At 36.0% G+C, this 18,827-nt stretch overlaps 1 long non-coding RNA gene, 1 other non-coding gene and 1 pseudogene across 4 annotated transcripts; all 3 read left to right on the forward strand.

The window, feature by feature from the left end:
* The window catches only part of LOC104709308, a 10,023-nt pseudogene extending 1,797 nt beyond the window's left edge, over positions 1 to 8,226 (forward strand).
* LOC104706617 lies at positions 8,654 to 10,631 on the forward strand. 3 transcript variants are annotated; one of them, XR_754464.2, is made up of 3 exons: positions 8,654 to 9,290; positions 9,974 to 10,094; positions 10,245 to 10,631. It is a non-coding gene; the product is annotated as an uncharacterized LOC104706617 (long non-coding RNA). The 3 variants fall into 3 exon arrangements; XR_754463.1 differs by lacking the exon at positions 8,654 to 9,290 and adding an exon at positions 9,297 to 9,820; XR_002032975.1 differs by lacking the exon at positions 8,654 to 9,290 and having other exon boundaries at positions 9,297 to 10,094.
* TRNAI-AAU lies at positions 15,069 to 15,142 on the forward strand. Its single transcript has one exon. It is a non-coding gene; the product is annotated as a tRNA-Ile (tRNA).

Here is an 18,827-nt window from a genome sequence, read left to right on the forward strand (position 1 = left end):
TTTTTTTTTTTTTTTTTGTTGGGTCTTCTGTTTTTTTAATTGTTAGGAATTTCAATATCTGATGATGGAACACATTCACTTTATGGAATTTTTTTTGGGTTGTCTGTTTATTTTGCCTCGTAGTCGGTATGATGTATAATTGAAATTCCATATGTTGATGAGCTCAAGTGTTCTCTATTCTTTTGTTGAGAGCCTTACAATACATGATTAGACTGGTTTAAGATTTACCTGATTTATAGTTTCTTGAGATTGCACCCAACTTAAAGTCAGTTAAATCATCTCTCTAGTTACACGATCAGATTCCACTGTTGAATTATGAAAAAAAACATATGTTTATTCATCTCGATAAATAGTGAGCATCACAATCTAGTTTAGTTAATCTCTCTTGTGAAGTGATTTGGTTTTGAGTTTCAGGTGAGCCGGCCTGAAGATTGGAACCGTGCGCCAGACCCAAAGAAGCACTTTGTTCAGTTCTTTGGAACGGAGGAAATGTAAGCTTATCTCGTATATGTATACTTATTTTCAGTTAGTTGAGACATAGTATTCTTAAATTCTGGTACCTTACCACCCAGAAAGTTATATTAACTTTAGTCAATATATTATGTTGCTGAAATTAGGCAGTAGTAGATCTCAATTATCAGGTGTTTTGATTGCATTTTTTTTTTCTAGCTGACTAATTCTTTGAAGTTGATCATTGACCAAGTTATATTCCTTTACTGCAGTGCTTTTGTTGCGCCGCCTGATATCCAAGCTTTTACTAGTGAGGCAAAGAGCAAGCTATTGGCAAGATGTCAAGGTAAAACAGTCAAGTACTTTGCACAAGCTGTAAAGGATATCTGCACTGCATTTGAAAAGTTGCAGAATCACAAGTCGAATGTCTTGGGCAATGAGGATTCTCTGGATGCTGCTGAGCCTAGTTTGACAAAACCTGAGATAGTGGATGGAACAGATCATACAGTCACTGAGTCTGATGAAACTGATAACGTTGATTCTAGGGTGGATCCTTGCTTCCCTAAAGTAGATAAGAATAATAGTGAAGACACAAAGGCTGAGATAGGGAATCGAGATTCATCCTCATTTCTGGAATCGAAGATTTCAAGCACATCCTCTGGTAGCGAGTCACTGGAGCATGGTTCAGATGACCCTAAAATTAAGAAAGAAGATTTTGATAAAGGAACTGACGCTAATGCATGCATTGAACATTTTGGCAATGGCCAAAAGAAGCTGGCCAACGGTAAGAGTATTAAGAAGAAAGCAGGTGGCTCTGTTATAAAAGATGAAGATACAGTTCACAGAGACAAAAGCAAAAAATCACATGTACCTGGTGGTCGAGCTGCCAGTGGTAGCTCTGATTCCAAAAAGTCCAAAGGTCCGTTGACAGAAAAATCTAGCTCCAAAGTGTCTGCTGGCAAGCATGAAAATTCACCTGGCTTCAAGGGTGTGATTTCCGGAAAGAAAAGAAAGCTTGAAACTGAATTAGGAAAGCCTGCACCTAGAGTAGATGGAAGCTCACGAGCTGCTAAAAAGCAGCGATTTGAAAGTGCGAATGATAAAGAGAAGTGTGGAGTTGATGATGAATCTGATTTTGCTGGGATTGTATCAGATATTAAGCGTGAAATTGTCTTAGGATTAAGTGCCAGCGGTGGAAATTTACAAATTGATAAAGAAGTAGTTGCATATACAAAGCGCCGGAGACAAACAATGGAGAATGCTACCTCTCCTTCTTTTTCTGGGTCTCGTGATAAATCTGGGAAAAGTCATCTGGAACAGAAAGACCGTTCCTCCCCTGTTAGTAATGTTAAGGTTCCAGCTCCTCAGTCGTTGAAAAAACGGAGGGCTGTTTGTATCTATGACGAAGACGATGATGAAGATCCANTAAGAAAGAAGATTTTGATAAAGGAACTGACGCTAATGCATGCATTGAACATTTTGGCAATGGCCAAAAGAAGCTGGCCAACGGTAAGAGTATTAAGAAGAAAGCAGGTGGCTCTGTTATAAAAGATGAAGATACAGTTCACAGAGACAAAAGCAAAAAATCACATGTACCTGGTGGTCGAGCTGCCAGTGGTAGCTCTGATTCCAAAAAGTCCAAAGGTCCGTTGACAGAAAAATCTAGCTCCAAAGTGTCTGCTGGCAAGCATGAAAATTCACCTGGCTTCAAGGGTGTGATTTCCGGAAAGAAAAGAAAGCTTGAAACTGAATTAGGAAAGCCTGCACCTAGAGTAGATGGAAGCTCACGAGCTGCTAAAAAGCAGCGATTTGAAAGTGCGAATGATAAAGAGAAGTGTGGAGTTGATGATGAATCTGATTTTGCTGGGATTGTATCAGATATTAAGCGTGAAATTGTCTTAGGATTAAGTGCCAGCGGTGGAAATTTACAAATTGATAAAGAAGTAGTTGCATATACAAAGCGCCGGAGACAAACAATGGAGAATGCTACCTCTCCTTCTTTTTCTGGGTCTCGTGATAAATCTGGGAAAAGTCATCTGGAACAGAAAGACCGTTCCTCCCCTGTTAGTAATGTTAAGGTTCCAGCTCCTCAGTCGTTGAAAAAACGGAGGGCTGTTTGTATCTATGACGAAGACGATGATGAAGATCCAAAAACCCCATTACATGGAAGACCAGCCATTGTTCCGAAAACGGTATCAGTCTTGACTGATGGTCATAAAAGTGCTAACGTGGGTCATGGCACTTCTACTAAAGCTAAGATATCTGCTGGATCTACAGAGAGTACTGAACTAAGGAAGTTCCCTCTGCGTAAACATTGTGAGGATGCACCACGTGTATTACCAGGTTATGCGGAGAATTCTACTAACAGCTTACCCATGGTAAAACCCATCAATGAGTTGCAGCCGAAGGATGTCAAGCGTTCTCCGAAGATGTCCCCTCAGCTGGTTTCGACCAACAAGCACGTTGCAGGACAACAAAAAGTTGCAAAATCATCTGTGAAGGTTTCTGCTTTTGTGATGGCAAAGAAGCCTCAAAGTGAAACTTGTAAGGAGGCAGTTACGGGATCTGATAAAGTAAGCTCTTCTCAGTCTCAGCCAGCAAATCAGAGACACAAATCAGCTTCAGTTGGAGAGAGGCCAACAGTGGTTACAAAAGCTGCATTTCGTGTGAATGACGCTGGTGTTTCAAGAGACACGTCTGAGAACTTGTCTGGTGGCAAGTATGTTACATTCTATCTGTCATCTTTTTGTGTTAATGCCGGCTTGCTTAAATTTTTTTTCTTATTATTATTATTATTTTTTTGCAGCCTTGACCTCAATCGAGAAAAGTGGAGTGCTCCATTTACCAGTGCAAAGACCACAGATTCGGCTGCATCTATGAAGGATTTAATTGCAGCTGCACAGGCAAAAAGAAAACTAGCACATTCACATAATTCAATGTTTGGGAATTGGAACCCTAGTTTCTTAAGCATCAGTGATACACATATGAGGAGCCATAGCCCATTGGTTCAGAATGCTTCAGCATCTGCTGCCATCGCAATGCCGTTAGTTGTTGAAGGACATCAACAAGATTCTTCTCCATCAAATCATGGGCAGAAGTCCTCATCAATAAATCAGATTGAGACTGATGATAATGACGAGAGAAGACTTAGTTCAGGACATAGGTCAGTTGGAGGTTCACTTAGTGGTGGCACTGAGNAGCGATTTGAAAGTGCGAATGATAAAGAGAAGTGTGGAGTTGATGATGAATCTGATTTTGCTGGGATTGTATCAGATATTAAGCGTGAAATTGTCTTAGGATTAAGTGCCAGCGGTGGAAATTTACAAATTGATAAAGAAGTAGTTGCATATACAAAGCGCCGGAGACAAACAATGGAGAATGCTACCTCTCCTTCTTTTTCTGGGTCTCGTGATAAATCTGGGAAAAGTCATCTGGAACAGAAAGACCGTTCCTCCCCTGTTAGTAATGTTAAGGTTCCAGCTCCTCAGTCGTTGAAAAAACGGAGGGCTGTTTGTATCTATGACGAAGACGATGATGAAGATCCAAAAACCCCATTACATGGAAGACCAGCCATTGTTCCGAAAACGGTATCAGTCTTGACTGATGGTCATAAAAGTGCTAACGTGGGTCATGGCACTTCTACTAAAGCTAAGATATCTGCTGGATCTACAGAGAGTACTGAACTAAGGAAGTTCCCTCTGCGTAAACATTGTGAGGATGCACCACGTGTATTACCAGGTTATGCGGAGAATTCTACTAACAACTTACCCATGGTAAAACCCATCAATGAGTTGCAGCCGAAGGATGTCAAGCGTTCTCCGAAGATGTCCCCTCAGCTGGTTTCGACCAACAAGCACGTTGCAGGACAACAAAAAGTTGCAAAGTCATCTGTGAAGGTTTCTGCTTTTGTGATGGCAAAGAAGCCTCAAAGTGAAACTTGTAAGGAGGCAGTTACGGGATCTGATAAAGTAAGCTCTTCTCAGTCTCAGCCAGCAAATCAGAGACACAAATCAGCTTCAGTTGGAGAGAGGCCAACAGTGGTTACAAAAGCTGCATTTCGTGTGAATGACGCTGGTGTTTCAAGAGACACGTCTGAGAACTTGTCTGGTGGCAAGTATGTTACATTCTATCTGTCATCTTTTTGTGTTAATGCCGGCTTGCTTAAATTTTTTTTCTTATTATTATTATTATTTTTTTGCAGCCTTGACCTCAATCGAGAAAAGTGGAGTGCTCCATTTACCAGTGCAAAGACCACAGATTCGGCTGCATCTATGAAGGATTTAATTGCAGCTGCACAGGCAAAAAGAAAACTAGCACATTCACATAATTCAATGTTTGGGAATTGGAACCCTAGTTTCTTAAGCATCAGTGATACACATATGAGGAGCCATAGCCCATTGGTTCAGAATGCTTCAGCATCTGCTGCCATCGCAATGCCGTTAGTTGTTGAAGGACATCAACAAGATTCTTCTCCATCAAATCATGGGCAGAAGTCCTCATCAATAAATCAGATTGAGACTGATGATAATGACGAGAGAAGACTTAGTTCAGGACATAGGTCAGTTGGAGGTTCACTTAGTGGTGGCACTGAGGCTGCTGTTTCCCGGGATGCTTTTGAAGGCATGATAGAGACCTTATCAAGAACTAGGGAAAGTATTGGCCGTGCAACTCGCCTAGCAATTGATTGTGCCAAATATGGGCTTGCTAGTGAGGTAAGATGTTTGGTTGGCTTTCATTAAGTTTTTTCTTAAGGCTGACAACAAACTTAATGTCAGGCTGCACACATGAAATCAATTGCTTTCACAAATTATTAATAGCATATGGTGTGTAACATTGTTCATAGAATAGTTGCTTTAACTGGGAAATTTTGTTTGTGTTTTTATCTAGGTGGTGGAACTTCTCATACGAAAGTTGGAAAGTGAATCTCACTTCCATCGTAAAGTTGACTTGTTCTTTCTCGTTGACTCTATCACCCAGCATTCGCACAGCCAAAAAGGTGAGGGTTCCGTTTGAGGATGCAATACCTGTTATCAAATTATTGCATCCCTGAAATGCTTTTGGTATTTAGATTTTGTTCTTTATTGTTTTAAACAGCTTATGGATTCTGATGCTTGTGAATTCTATTTCTAGGTGTTGCTGGTGCTTCTTACGTTCCTAATGTGCAAGCTGCTTTGCCACGTCTTTTACGTGCCGCTGCTCCTCCAGGGACTGGTGCTAGTGATAATCGTCGTAAATGTCTGAAGGTACTTTTACTATTTGCTTGTTTCTAGGTTATCCTTACATCTTTTTAGGTTGGAGTCAGTGACCTCTTTGCTTTTTCAGGTTCTGAAGTTGTGGCTTGAAAGGAAAGTTTTCCCCGAATCTCTTCTGCGACGTTATATTGATGATATTAGAGCTTCTGGTGATGATGCAACAGTTGGGTTTTCCCTGCGACGTCCTTCTAGATCTGAGCGTGCTGTAGATGATCCTCTCAGGGAAATGGAAGGGATGCTTGTCGATGAGTATGGCAGGTATGCTAAACGACTATCTTGCTTAGTAGTGTATTTTCCGGATTTTTTACATACTGATGACAAAATAACAAGGATAGTCAGGAAAATTTATATCATGAAGAGTTGTTAGAGATGCTATTCAGTAGAGTGGTTATGAACTTATGTGCCACTTTTTCTGCAGCAATGCAACGTTTCATCTGCCTGGGTTTTTCTCTTCTCATAATTTTGAAGATGATGAAGAAGATGACGATCTTCCAACAGCAGAAAAAATAAAAAGCACATCTGATGTGGAACGTTTCAATGCTTTAGATGATTTGGAAGTACATGATACTTTGAGTGATAAATCCCATCGAGTTTTGGAGGATGTAGATCGTGAACTTGAAATGGAAGATGTATCTGGTCAGCAGAAAGATGTAGCACCTTCCTCGTTCTGTGAGAATGAGACAAAAGAACAGTCACAGGATGTTATGGAACCAGTTGCACAAAAATCGACCGAGGTTCCTTCCCTTCCAGAGGGATCTCCTCCGCTACCTCATGAATCACCTCCGTCTCTCCCTCCTTTACCACCTTCTCCCCCACCTCCATCACCGCCTCTTCCGCCTTCATCTCCACCTCCATTACTGCCACCACTGCCTCCCGCAGTGCAGTTTCCACCTCCACCACCGCCGCCCCTTTCACCTCCACCTTCACCGCCGCCTCCACCTTCACTGCCGCCTCCACCTCTACCACCACTGCCTTCACAATCTATAGCTTTACCACCATCACTAACAACTCAACCATCCTTAGGTAGCCATCATCAGTTACCACTTCAACCTGGATTTCCTCCCCCAGCATACCCATTATCACATCAAACATACCCAGGATCTGTGCAGCAAGACCGCTGTAGCATTTTCACTGTAAGTTCTTTGATTTATTCTGTTTGATGTTACTCATGATTCCTTAATATACATTCATCATTTATCATTTATTTCTCAACTCCTGGGCATCATGTGCAGGGTGATCAAATTGTCCAAGGGCCAGGAAGTTCTTCACGTAGAAGTCATGTTGAGGGGGCTGGACAAACCGAATTTTTTGTGCAGCAATCATCTAGTTTTTCACCAGCAGGAGTGTGCAGTTCCAGGGAACCTTCATCATTTACTTCCTCCAGACAACTAGAATTTGGGAGCAGCGATGTACTTTTTAATCCTGACGTTTCTTCACAGAACCAACGGTTTCAGCCGAGCAACTCTCTGTCCCAAAGACCTATAGTTAGGCTGCCTTCAGCACCGTCCAGTCATTTTTCGTATCCAAGCCATGTTCAATTGCAATCCCAGCATTCCTACACTCATCCGTACTCTTTCCCACCTCAACATGATGATGGACGGCGATACAGAAATGAGGAACCATGGCGGATTCCTTCAAGTGGACATCATGCAGAAAATCAGAGTGATGCCTGGAGACATGGAAGAAATTCACATCCAGGCCTTCCTAGAGTTACAGATAGTATGTAGATGCTTGAATCCTTATTAATCCTTTAGCTGTTGAGTTTTATACATATGTTGATTATTGTTTTCCATTATGTCTGTTTGTGTAATGACTTAATTCCTTGCAATTGATGGTCTTGCTTGCAATTCCTTCAGGTTTCTTCCGGCCAGCTCCAGAACGTCCACCTTCAGGGAGCTATCAGCCTTCTGCTACTAGTAACTTACAAGCTGCCCCTGCAATGCCAGGTGAGACTATCTCAGTCAAAGCATCTATTTGTAAACTCTCAAGACACCGTCAGAAACCTTTTTACTTGTCTTAACATTTTAATTACCCATTTAAGGTCATGCTGCTTCCCAGATGCTACCATCTCGGCCAGACATGCCTACCGCGAATTGTTGGAGGCCAGCTTGAAGTGAAGGTAGAATTTTGTTGGCCTGCTCCTGTTTGTATCAATGGAAACGAAGCTGCTAGTGTCTCATTAACAAGGTTAATCCTCTAGGTTTGATTTTCTAAATACTTAAGTCAAGTCTTTTATCAGTGTTGTCATCAAACAGTTACAGTTATACTACTTTCTCTTCCGTGGAGGACTTTTTTGGATATACCCACTTCCAGAGGCATCAAAAACTACTGCAGACTTTTGCCAGGATTCTGTATATTGTATTTTTTCCTGTCAAATGTATCTGTGGATCATATTCTTCACAGTATAGGTTCTTGTTTTTTAATTGGTTAGTGCTTCCGTTTCGCAGATCCTGTAATTATGCCAATCACATTGTGCTCCAAAGCTTTTCCTGGTTAAATGAAATTTAAACTTTATAGTCAAAAATGGTTCTTTTGTTTCATTTTCTGAGCCCTGTAATCGTTGCCGGTCTCTGAGAAATCATATTAATGAATACACTGTTAAGCAGACTTAGGTGGCAAGAATATTCAGTGTGAGCCTGAGTTTGCTCCCTTGTTAGCTTCTAGATTAGAGGCCTATTGCTTACTCGTATCTTGTTGTTTGAATGAGTAACTTAGGTCTACTATATACATGGCAGGTCCTATTGTAGACATCGCTATAACTACTTTCTCAATTTCGTAATTTTTTTTCATCTCATGTCTCTCTCTTATGGAGATAAGCCATGTCTCGCTGCCTTGTATTTTTAGCAGGAACAAGAAGCATGCATTTCTATACAATTGTGAGTCCAGTCAGTCCATTTTACAGTTGCTATCTGGTGCATTCTGAAGAAGTATCGAAGACTTGTAAGGTAATGCTTTCTATTTGTTTGTCTGAAAACAATTTGCTCTCTGCTCAAACCATGTGACATAACGAGGTTTGACTTCATATTAATTATTGTGAGCATTTGATGAAGTGTTTGCTCCATTTGATTTCGCATAAGAGCCATTTTGCTTTTTATTTTTTGCAATTACATATTTGAAATGATAGAAGATAAAAATGAAAGAGCCGTTTCAAATGATGGTGGTAACTTGGGAAATGATATGAATGACCTAAATGTGAGCTTATGGTATTCATGGCTTGGCTTGAGACAAGCAGCTAATCTTAATTCAGTGGGTTCAAAACAACCACCTTCTTAACTTGTCCGAAGGATGTGTCGTCTGCTGCCACACTCGCTTGTTTTTGTTGGCATGAATCTTCCTATTTAAATGGTCTGGGGGTTGTACATGTGAATGAATATATGTGGTGGTAGGCTGCGCTCAATAGCCTTTATAGTCTTTTTTTTAAGGAGGTTTTTATCATACATATATTTTCAAAGTGGGGTGGCCTTTCTTGCAAATAAGAATTTGTGGTGCTAGATGCTTCTCGCTTGTTCTTTGATAAATATCTCTGGGTTTTAATCGCTTATTGCCACAGTTTTGATGTTTGGCACGTCTTTCAAGCAACTAGATAATGTAACCTCTCCTCTAGCAATCCATTTATGCCAACTCTCCTTTCTTTTGTTATATTTGTGTTTGTTCTATGTATTTCTTATTATTCGACAAATGGAAACACTGTACTTTCTCCAGTTATGGTCTGAGTTTTATGATATAGTGCTTGTTTCGCTCGAAGTATACGGTCTCTAGGCCCTCCCTGCTTGCTTGTTCTGTAGTTAAGTACGTTCAGTGGGGGAGACTATATAGTTAGATTAGGTACTAAATTGAGAATCAGAGACTTGTTCTCATTAGATGTTTCATGATGAACAACAATAGGTATACTTTAGAACATAACAGTTTGATGTGGACAAAGATGTATCAGTAATTGGGAGGGATTCTGTATTGGATGTTGGTACTTGACACAGTCAATTTTCTTGAGGAAATTATGAGTATTATTGTTTGTAAGACCATCCACCAGAGAAATTACATAATTTCATCAGCCGATGGTCGAGTGTACTTGTCCCTTTTGGAGTGTAGGTTTATTTGACTATATCTAACTGCTATGAATGGTTAGCTTCTTGGTCCTCATTAAGTCACCTGTTATTTCTTTTATGTTATCAAATGCTTTTGGGGATAGGTTTTCATATACTTGTGGTTGTGGACTTCAATTGTGAGATATATGTCATTCTTAAAGGTTTTAAGTGACTTGCGTCTTGCAACAGGCCTTTGGTGCAGAGCTGAACCACCTATATCGCTGGCAAACGCCATGCTAGCAACCATGTGCAAATTAAAAGAGATGGGTTACACACAAGGCAGTCCTGATTGGCATTTGCAAAAGCATGAGTAAGAAATTTTTCTCTTGTTCTGAGCCTACTACTGTAAAGTTAACTAACAAGTATAATAATGAGAACATATCATGGACATGGATTAGAGAGTTTGTCTCACATGGAATGGCTACAAGAAATCCTGATTTGTTACATGGTCGTTTTTCAGGTTTTGAAATTCGTAAATTTGTTCGGGTGCCAAGAGTTGCAGGTCTTCTGGAACCGAACTAGGATTTAGACGATTATGATCTTCAGTTAACGATTCAGTTTCTCACGTTTGGAGGTTAGTTTTTGTCATCACTGACAAGGTCTTAAGCTTATCAATGAAGTCTTTTTTTGGGTAGAGAACATAAATTTAGGCCAAATCGATAGCTTTTGTAAATGTTAATTTATCTTATATTAATGGCAGATGTTGTCTTATTGTTGAAGAAAAGATCAATATAGTTGACAACAGAAAAGACCTAACATGTATCCTCATACCAAAGGAAAACCACAGAAAAAAAAATGAACTAAGTTGTTCAAAGTTATATTTTAAAAATGTGTTACTTTTTGTCTCTGTGTCTGGTATACTGGTCTTGGATTTCATTTTGGCAACTACAGAGAAAAGCTGTTTAAAATCCTGGCCAACAAAGGTAATCATAAAGCTTTCAGCCTAACACTTCAAACCGAAGTATATTACTGATTGTAAAGCTTGGCTGACATAAAGGGTTGGAAGCAAATTATGTACTTCGTTTAGCCCCAAATTCTGCTAATTAAAAAATGTGGATTAACTATAATCGTACTAAAACTAAACTACGTACATAACTGAGCATTTGAAATAAAACCGTGTTAAGTAATGCAATGCACGATAGATTGGTAAGGCGAACTTATGCAAATTTGTAACGCAGTTTCGAGTTTTACCCTATGTTAGATGTTGGTAACGATTCACAAGACAAGGTCAAAATTTCCTGTATACATATGTGCACGCATGAACGAACGAACAATGACAATCGTGTGATATGACAAAAAAAAAAAAAAAAAAAAAAAAACAAGACACACTACACGTATAAAAAGAGAGAACTAAAAGAAAAAAACATTCAAAAAAACAGTCTTTAGAGCGAAACACGGTGTTGCCGAACAAGAAATCCTTCCAAAACGACCTTTTCTTTGTAAGCCTCAGAACTCAAATCCAACTCACCTGGAAACAATCTGCTTTCAGCTTTACCGCTACCACTGCGTTTGCGTTTGGCCACACCAACCGCAGTTGCAGCTTCTCTGATACGAGGGAGAAAATAACACCAAGTGGATGTACAAAGAATCGCACACACACGTCCCCACATCAACATTATCATTAACGTTAGCATTATGATTGATATCCCAATTATCGGGTCGAAGTTACCCACCCGTGACTCTTTCCTGACCCGTGACGACTTCTCCCTTAATACTCTCGGTTTCGACCCCGGCCCAACGGTTTTAAACGAGTCAATTTTCCCGCCATGGACTTGTTCATGACTCATGTGGTAACTATTATGTATATGATAAATTAATATCTAACACTTTAACTATATCCATTATAGCCATTAAAGTACGTATTCAAAATACAAATAGTTACAGTAACCACCAAAAACTTTTGATCTCCTCACCAGTAAAATATAAAGAACAAATAGATTTGGAGAAAAACCAAAGACAAGAGTGGATAAATAATAGTTAATAAATTTAACAACAGTAAGTCCCATGTCAAGTTAGGTCGTTACGAAATAGCATTTCCATATGATACCTGGACGTTAGTTAATAAACCCCAAATTTATCTGAAAAAAAGAGATTTCAACCTTTCTAATTAATCTATAAAACTAGAAATAAAAATAAAAACAAACTGATTGAATTTTCGATTCTGAAATCTTCTAGCACAACCTCACATGATTTGTAACTATTAAACTAAAACAATCATATTATAACTATATCTTGCGGTTTTAAATTTAAACATGCTCACCTGGAATTCAACATGTATAAGATCATTTCCATAAAACTACATAATTTTTTTAAAAAGTTTTCCACAAAAAATAAGCTTATCGATTAAACCGTACGTACGTGTATCACAAAGGTCAGAATATATTTTAACAAAAAAAAAAGGGTCAGAATATATTAATATAGTCAGAAAATAAACAAATCCTTCCAACTTCTTAAGTTCTAAACATACTTGAATTAATGCTATAGTGCTACGTAACGTATATATATATATATATCTCACATATAAATAACGTATACACATTCATTCCCCCACCCACATAGCTTGACCTTCGATTGTGAGAGTAACCGAGAAAGGATCATACTCCTCAATCGTCTGACGACATGTCGACATAAAACCATCGCTCTAGGCAGAGTAACAATCGGGACATATATCTATGCAGCAATATAACTGTCCGTCTCATGCGAATGTGGTAAACACCTCTGTTATATCTGTCCTAGAAAACTGAATAATATGTTACCAAATGTGAAAATAAAAGTTGATGGCGTGAATGCTTGAGTCAAAATAGAACTTTCATGGTGGTAACGACTAACGAGGGTGCAAAACCTTAGTGATGAAACTTCAAAAGCACGTCGCTATATCAACTTTCCTCTCACATCTTAGCTCACCAATAGGCAATAAAAATTTCATGGTGGTAACGAGGGTTAACTCAACTATTTGAAGGCCATGTCCTTTACCACAAGATAAAAAGATAATTAAACAGTCTAAACTCTAACCAACAATTTATACTCACATATTGACTAATACATATTCACTTTGTATGTATTAAACAGGTAGCCAATACTTTTAACTCTACGAGCAACCACAAAGTTCTATTTTGACTCAAACATTCATGCCATCTAAATATTTACAAAAAGAGTAAGCTACACAAAAAAAAAAGTAACTCACTCATTTCTTTTTATTTTGAATCTAATGTCTATACACTAATATTTAACAATGTCTTTTAACTAAGAAGTCTAAATTCTATAATGCATGTAGGATAGGGTTAGAAGGAGAAACATATGAACGTAGAGAAAGAACATGAGGAGTGTGAAAGAAAAAACTGGTTTTCCAAAGCGGAGTTTAATGACTATCTATTAAAATCTAACGAATATGTTTTTAAAAATATTCACTAATTATTTTTAACATTTACATACAAACAAGGTACTCCTAATTCCTAACTAACAAAGTATCCCTTTAAATAATAAAGGGAATTATTATGTTATTTTATTTCAATAATTATCAAAAAGTTAATCATTAACATATTTAAAAAATCTGTTAGTGATTAATAATAATAAAATAACAAATTTCCATTCAAATAGACAATAAAAAATTGATTTACTAATATTTAAATATCTTAACTTAATATAACAGATTTACAAAAAAAATTATATCACAATCCCGCGCTTAGAGCGGATACTCATCATATAAAAAACTATCTTGGGACTAATATAAAGTGGTTGCGACGAGATTGTGTATCAAGTATCAACTAGTTGTAAGGTCGATTGTGTAAATCCTAAATTTGACGTTTTTGACTGAGTCCGATCTTTTCTATCTTTTCGCTTCACAATTTGTTTTTTTAAGTCTACAAAACAAATCGACTTAAGAAAAAGTATAGTTTCTAATTATGTTTATATTTTCTTATAAAACTCGAAATATAAATTACAAAAAGTTATAAGTAAAATAGTTTCATTTCACTTGATAATATAGTATTCAAGAATAATGATAATGCAACTTTTCATTTTCTTCGTTTCTTGCGTCAGACCTTAGTGGTGAAGATTCAACACGAAAAAAACAAAAAGATTATTAAAAATTAGGATGAACATTGAACTAAAATAAACTAAGTAAAAAAGAGGATCTTGCTGGTGGGTGGCCAGCCAAAGTCTTTATTCAGAGACCAGAGTTGTGGTCGTGTCCACGTTTTCTACTTTCTTCTACGTCGCCAAATTTTCTCTTGCTGTCTTTTTATTTTATTTTCTTAATTATATATGTTTGAAAACTTTCGAATTGAAATTTCTTTGATAAAGTTATAGACAAGTTACACTCCATGTAATGTAAGTAATATACTAATCCAAGAAAGTTATACAATTTCTGTTTGAGAGATTTGGTTAATTTTCAAAGACTTTTATACAAAGATATCGTAGTTAATTAACAAAATAAAATGCATCCTATATTTGTAGAAACCCTAACATTTTAGAAAAGCACATCGATATAATATATGCTAATAAATGAAATATGATGCTATTTTCCGAATTACCATACATCATACAAAAACTGAAAAAAAAAACAAAAAAAAATCATGTTCTCTTACACTATATTATATTCAATTTCTATGGTATTGGTGTCCTAATATAGTAATAAACTACGGCTTTGATTGGTAACGACCGTTATTTCTGAACGTAGATGCTCTGACTGTAAATTCATTGACCGTAGAGACTTTTGCTGTAGAGATTTTAACTTTGACATTATTTTTATTGTATGTTTTTCATAAATATAAATTATGTTAAGAATAAATTTATGTGGAAACATAATAAATTATATTAAAATAAAAATTTAGAAAAATATAAAAACTCATAAAAATGAATAGATAAATATTTTCAACAAATAAGAAATATGAAGATATGATAACATAATTGATTATGGGTTATAATGGTTGTTGATGCAAAAATGGATTTCAAAATAACATAAATAAAAGAATCAAAATGTATTTGTGATAAATTATATATAAATTGTATGTTTTAATCGGAAAATAAGAAAGAGAAAAAATAATTACAGTTTTATTATTATTTATTTTTTATACCGAAAAAGTCTCTACATTTGTGACTTCAAAATTTTGTACGTACAAACTATAAAAGTGGATAGTTAGACTTTATAGGCTAATAAAAATAATAAAGCAACAAAAACATGATTGGTAAAAATTTAGCTTTTAAGACTTTAAATTAAATTTAAAGCTTTTAAAGTCTCTCCCAATCAGAAGCTATATCTGTTTTGTTGCAAAATATATATGTTGGCCTATTAGCTCAGTTGGTTAGATCGTCGTGCTAATAACGCGAAGGTCACAGGTTCGATCCCTGTATAGGCCATTTTTGTTATTTTTTGCTAAGACCAACTCAAATAGTTTCTACTATTACTTTTAACTAGGTTAGATCCGCGCTATGCGCATGATACTTTTTTTAACTATTTTTAGATATATCGAATTATTGAAAAATATACTTTTTTGAAATTGGATTAATTGTAAAAACAATAGTTTATCCAATAATAAGATACAAAAATCCACTAATAAAATAAAAAAATAGAGAAATCTCAAATAGCCTAACTAAACCTAATGTATGTTCTTATTTTTTATTTACTTTTGTGAGAGATATATTAGTGTAATTTGAATTTGTGGTGTGTTTTTTTTTGCAGTTTATACAAACTTAAACACATAATTGTTATATAGTATTTTTTTTTTGTTGTTATAAAAGTTATCAATACAAAAAAACTTCCATATTTTTCACCAGAGCATGACACATCAGCTTTTGTATTGAAGCAGAGACTGACACATCAGTTAAAATGAATATCTAATCAAATTATAACAATTAATACACATCAGCTTTTTACTCCTACGTGGACAAAACAAAAGAGATGAACGATGCTCGATTTAAGAGATTCATACATTGAAGAGGTGAACACAGAGGACGAGAAGAAGCCTTAGGATCAAATCCCTAAATTAGATTTTGGGGATTAAGCAAATGAATCAAGAGGGAGTGTTGGAAGTTGATTCATTACTTAATCCTGCAAAAGAGAAAGACTAACCGGAAGTACATAGACATATTTTTACTTTAGTCTCGTATTGTGTATTATTTAATATTAGTAGGGGCATTTGTAAAAATACCATTTTTCAATACCCTTTTGCAAAAATACTTTCTCTTATTGTCCATTTTTAATAATACATTCTTTCAATATACAAATGACTAAATTATAAACTCTAGACTCCAAATAGTAAATCATACTCCTTAAAACTATACCCTAAGATAAAACAGAGAACCCAAACCTAAAAAAAATCTACAAATCAATTTAACACAATGTAATTATGCAAAAGAGGACAAAAATGAAAATGACCAAAAAAATGATATTTTTGAGAAGGAGTATCTATAACATTTTCTCATATTATTATACTTATGTTGAATAGCATAGCATTTAGGTTGATTGTCAAAGTAATTTTAAGTCACTGATTTTAAACTAAAATATAAAACCTTCAATTCTGGAACTTATATATTGTTCAATTTATCATTAGTTGGTGTTCTTATATATAAAATCACTATCAACACTAATCTCAAACTTTATTTTATTTACTTGTTGTGGGGGATATATTAGTGTACCTTGATTTTATGGTGTATTATTTTTGTAGTTTATACAAATTTAATCACATAATTTTTATATAGTTTTTTTGTTCTGTGAGAAGTTATTTATTTCTTTTTTTGGTTCTTTTTTTAATCTAATTGTTTTGTTTTGTTTGATAATAATTCCATGTAAGTCAATATACAAATACATAGTTTTACTTTAGTTTGGTTTTGTGTTATTCATGGTTAATCTTAATTTATATTCTATTTGTATTATATTTTTATTTTATTTGTATTATATTTATATTTGACTAATATTATACTTTACTAATATGATACTATGGTTGAATTGATTTTATTTATACTTGGTTAGCATTAGTATATTTTCAAAAGTTATAAATGATTTATTAATTTATTTTAACTTTAAGCTATAATTTTAAACCTTTGTTTTTGGAAAATATTGATATACAATGATTAATATACTTAGTTGATATTATTATATTTTTGAAAATTGTAAATGATTTATTAATTTAGTTTAAATTTAGGCTATAAATTTAAACATTTGTTTTCTAAAATTATTGATGATGTTTATTATTTCTTATAATTTAATTGGTTACACAATTTAAATGATGTGTTAGTTCCTAAAAACTATAAAAATGTTGATGTGGAACAGGAAATAATTATTGTTGGCTGAGATATATGAGTTGTATTAATGAAATGTTTTCATTTAGTAAACAAATAAGTTGATGTGTCAATACCAGGTTCAAAGTTAAGGCTGAGGTGTCAAGCCCTGGAGATAAATGTATTTTGTTTTTATAGTATTGATATAAAGTTATAAAAAAGAAGTTAATAACCTCTTAAAGAGTTCTTAAATGAATCTCATTTAAATAATGATTATATTCAAAATTACAATTTAGTATTTATTTTGTTTAAATTTTAAAACATTTTAAATTTTAAAACATTTTATATTCAAAACTTAAAAGATATTGCATTTCAAAAAATTTTAAACAAACATAACATAAAAGCATATAATTAAATAATAAAAAGAGTCAACGTCTCTCTCTCGGGGCGACGCGAGAGGCGATCGTCTTCAACCGTTTTTCATTTTTTCATCTCCGATCTTGTCTCTAATCAGGAGTTCTTTTCCGACCGTGAAATCCCTCCAATTTGTGTTGGAAATCCATCTCGACGGTTTATTTATGTCAGTTACTCATGACAGTTATTTGTCTCCCTGTTTCACGGGAGTTAACCTTCAGCCGAAACCGCCATGGAACCCCTATAAATTCTCAACCTTCCCTCGTTTTTTATCATCCATTCCCCAATTGCCTCCTTCCATCACCCAATTTACGAAAAGAATAAGTGATAATCTTCGCAAATCCGTTCAAGACCTTGATTTGGGCATTGATGATGCTCCAATCTTGCTTCCACCGGAGTTACTTAACCGTGCGATTTCTGTTAATCGACACACTTTGGTTGTGACGCATCCTTGATGGCAGAAAAGTACAATTTCATTTCCAATCAGAAGATTCCTTGAATCTTGTACTATGCAGAGAACTGTGGTCTTTCAATGATTGGATGGTTACTACACATCGGTGGTACCCAAACATCAGTGAGACCAATATGAAGATCATCCCTTTTGGGTTCAAATCCAAGGTATTCCAACCCTTTGCTTAACAAATGCTACGGCTAGATGGGTATGAAAAAAGTTAGGCTATGTCACTGAAGTTGACTATGATGAGAACGAAAACCAAATTGGGGCAGTTCGTGTTAGGATTGACTAGAACATAGATGATCCATTAAGATTCCAAAAGAACATATGTTTTATTGCTAATGAGAACACAATTGTTAAGTTCCAATATGAGAGACTTGGGAACTTTTGCACCAAATTTGGTTCCCTTAAACATGATGCCAAGGACTGTCAACTTGGTTTTGATGACTCTGCACCGGAGAAATCTGATAATGATAGTGATGGTAAGGACCACGGTGATGGTGACAAAGACATGTCTGAGGCCAACACCCTCCCATCAATGGATCCGGCAAGCCTAATCCCGGGTATTCAGTTGCCAACTCCACCAACTGCTCCATTCCAGGGCTATGTACCACAATTTGTAGTGAATCATGCTCTCCCTAGTATTTTTGAAGACAAAGATTTGTTGGTTGAGCGTCTCCACTATCTAAATGTCATAAAAGCAGGAAAGAACATTGATGTTCACCATCAGACAAGAGCACACCTTAATTACAGTCCTGACAATGCACACTCTGACTTTGTTTTCCTGAAGAGAAGGAGAGTGGATTTGAGATCCATTTCAACAATGCAGAGGCAACAGAGGAGTTGGTAGTCCTGAACCAACTCCAAAGGAAGAATCAGCGAACGATCTCGGTGGGTTCATGTTCTGTAAACAATGGATTTGACGGAGGCGTGGGGGCCCGGTACCCCCCCCCCCCC

Source organism: Camelina sativa, chromosome 8, assembly GCF_000633955.1.
Source record: "Camelina sativa cultivar DH55 chromosome 8, Cs, whole genome shotgun sequence".
Lineage (NCBI taxonomy): Eukaryota > Viridiplantae > Streptophyta > Magnoliopsida > Brassicales > Brassicaceae > Camelina > Camelina sativa.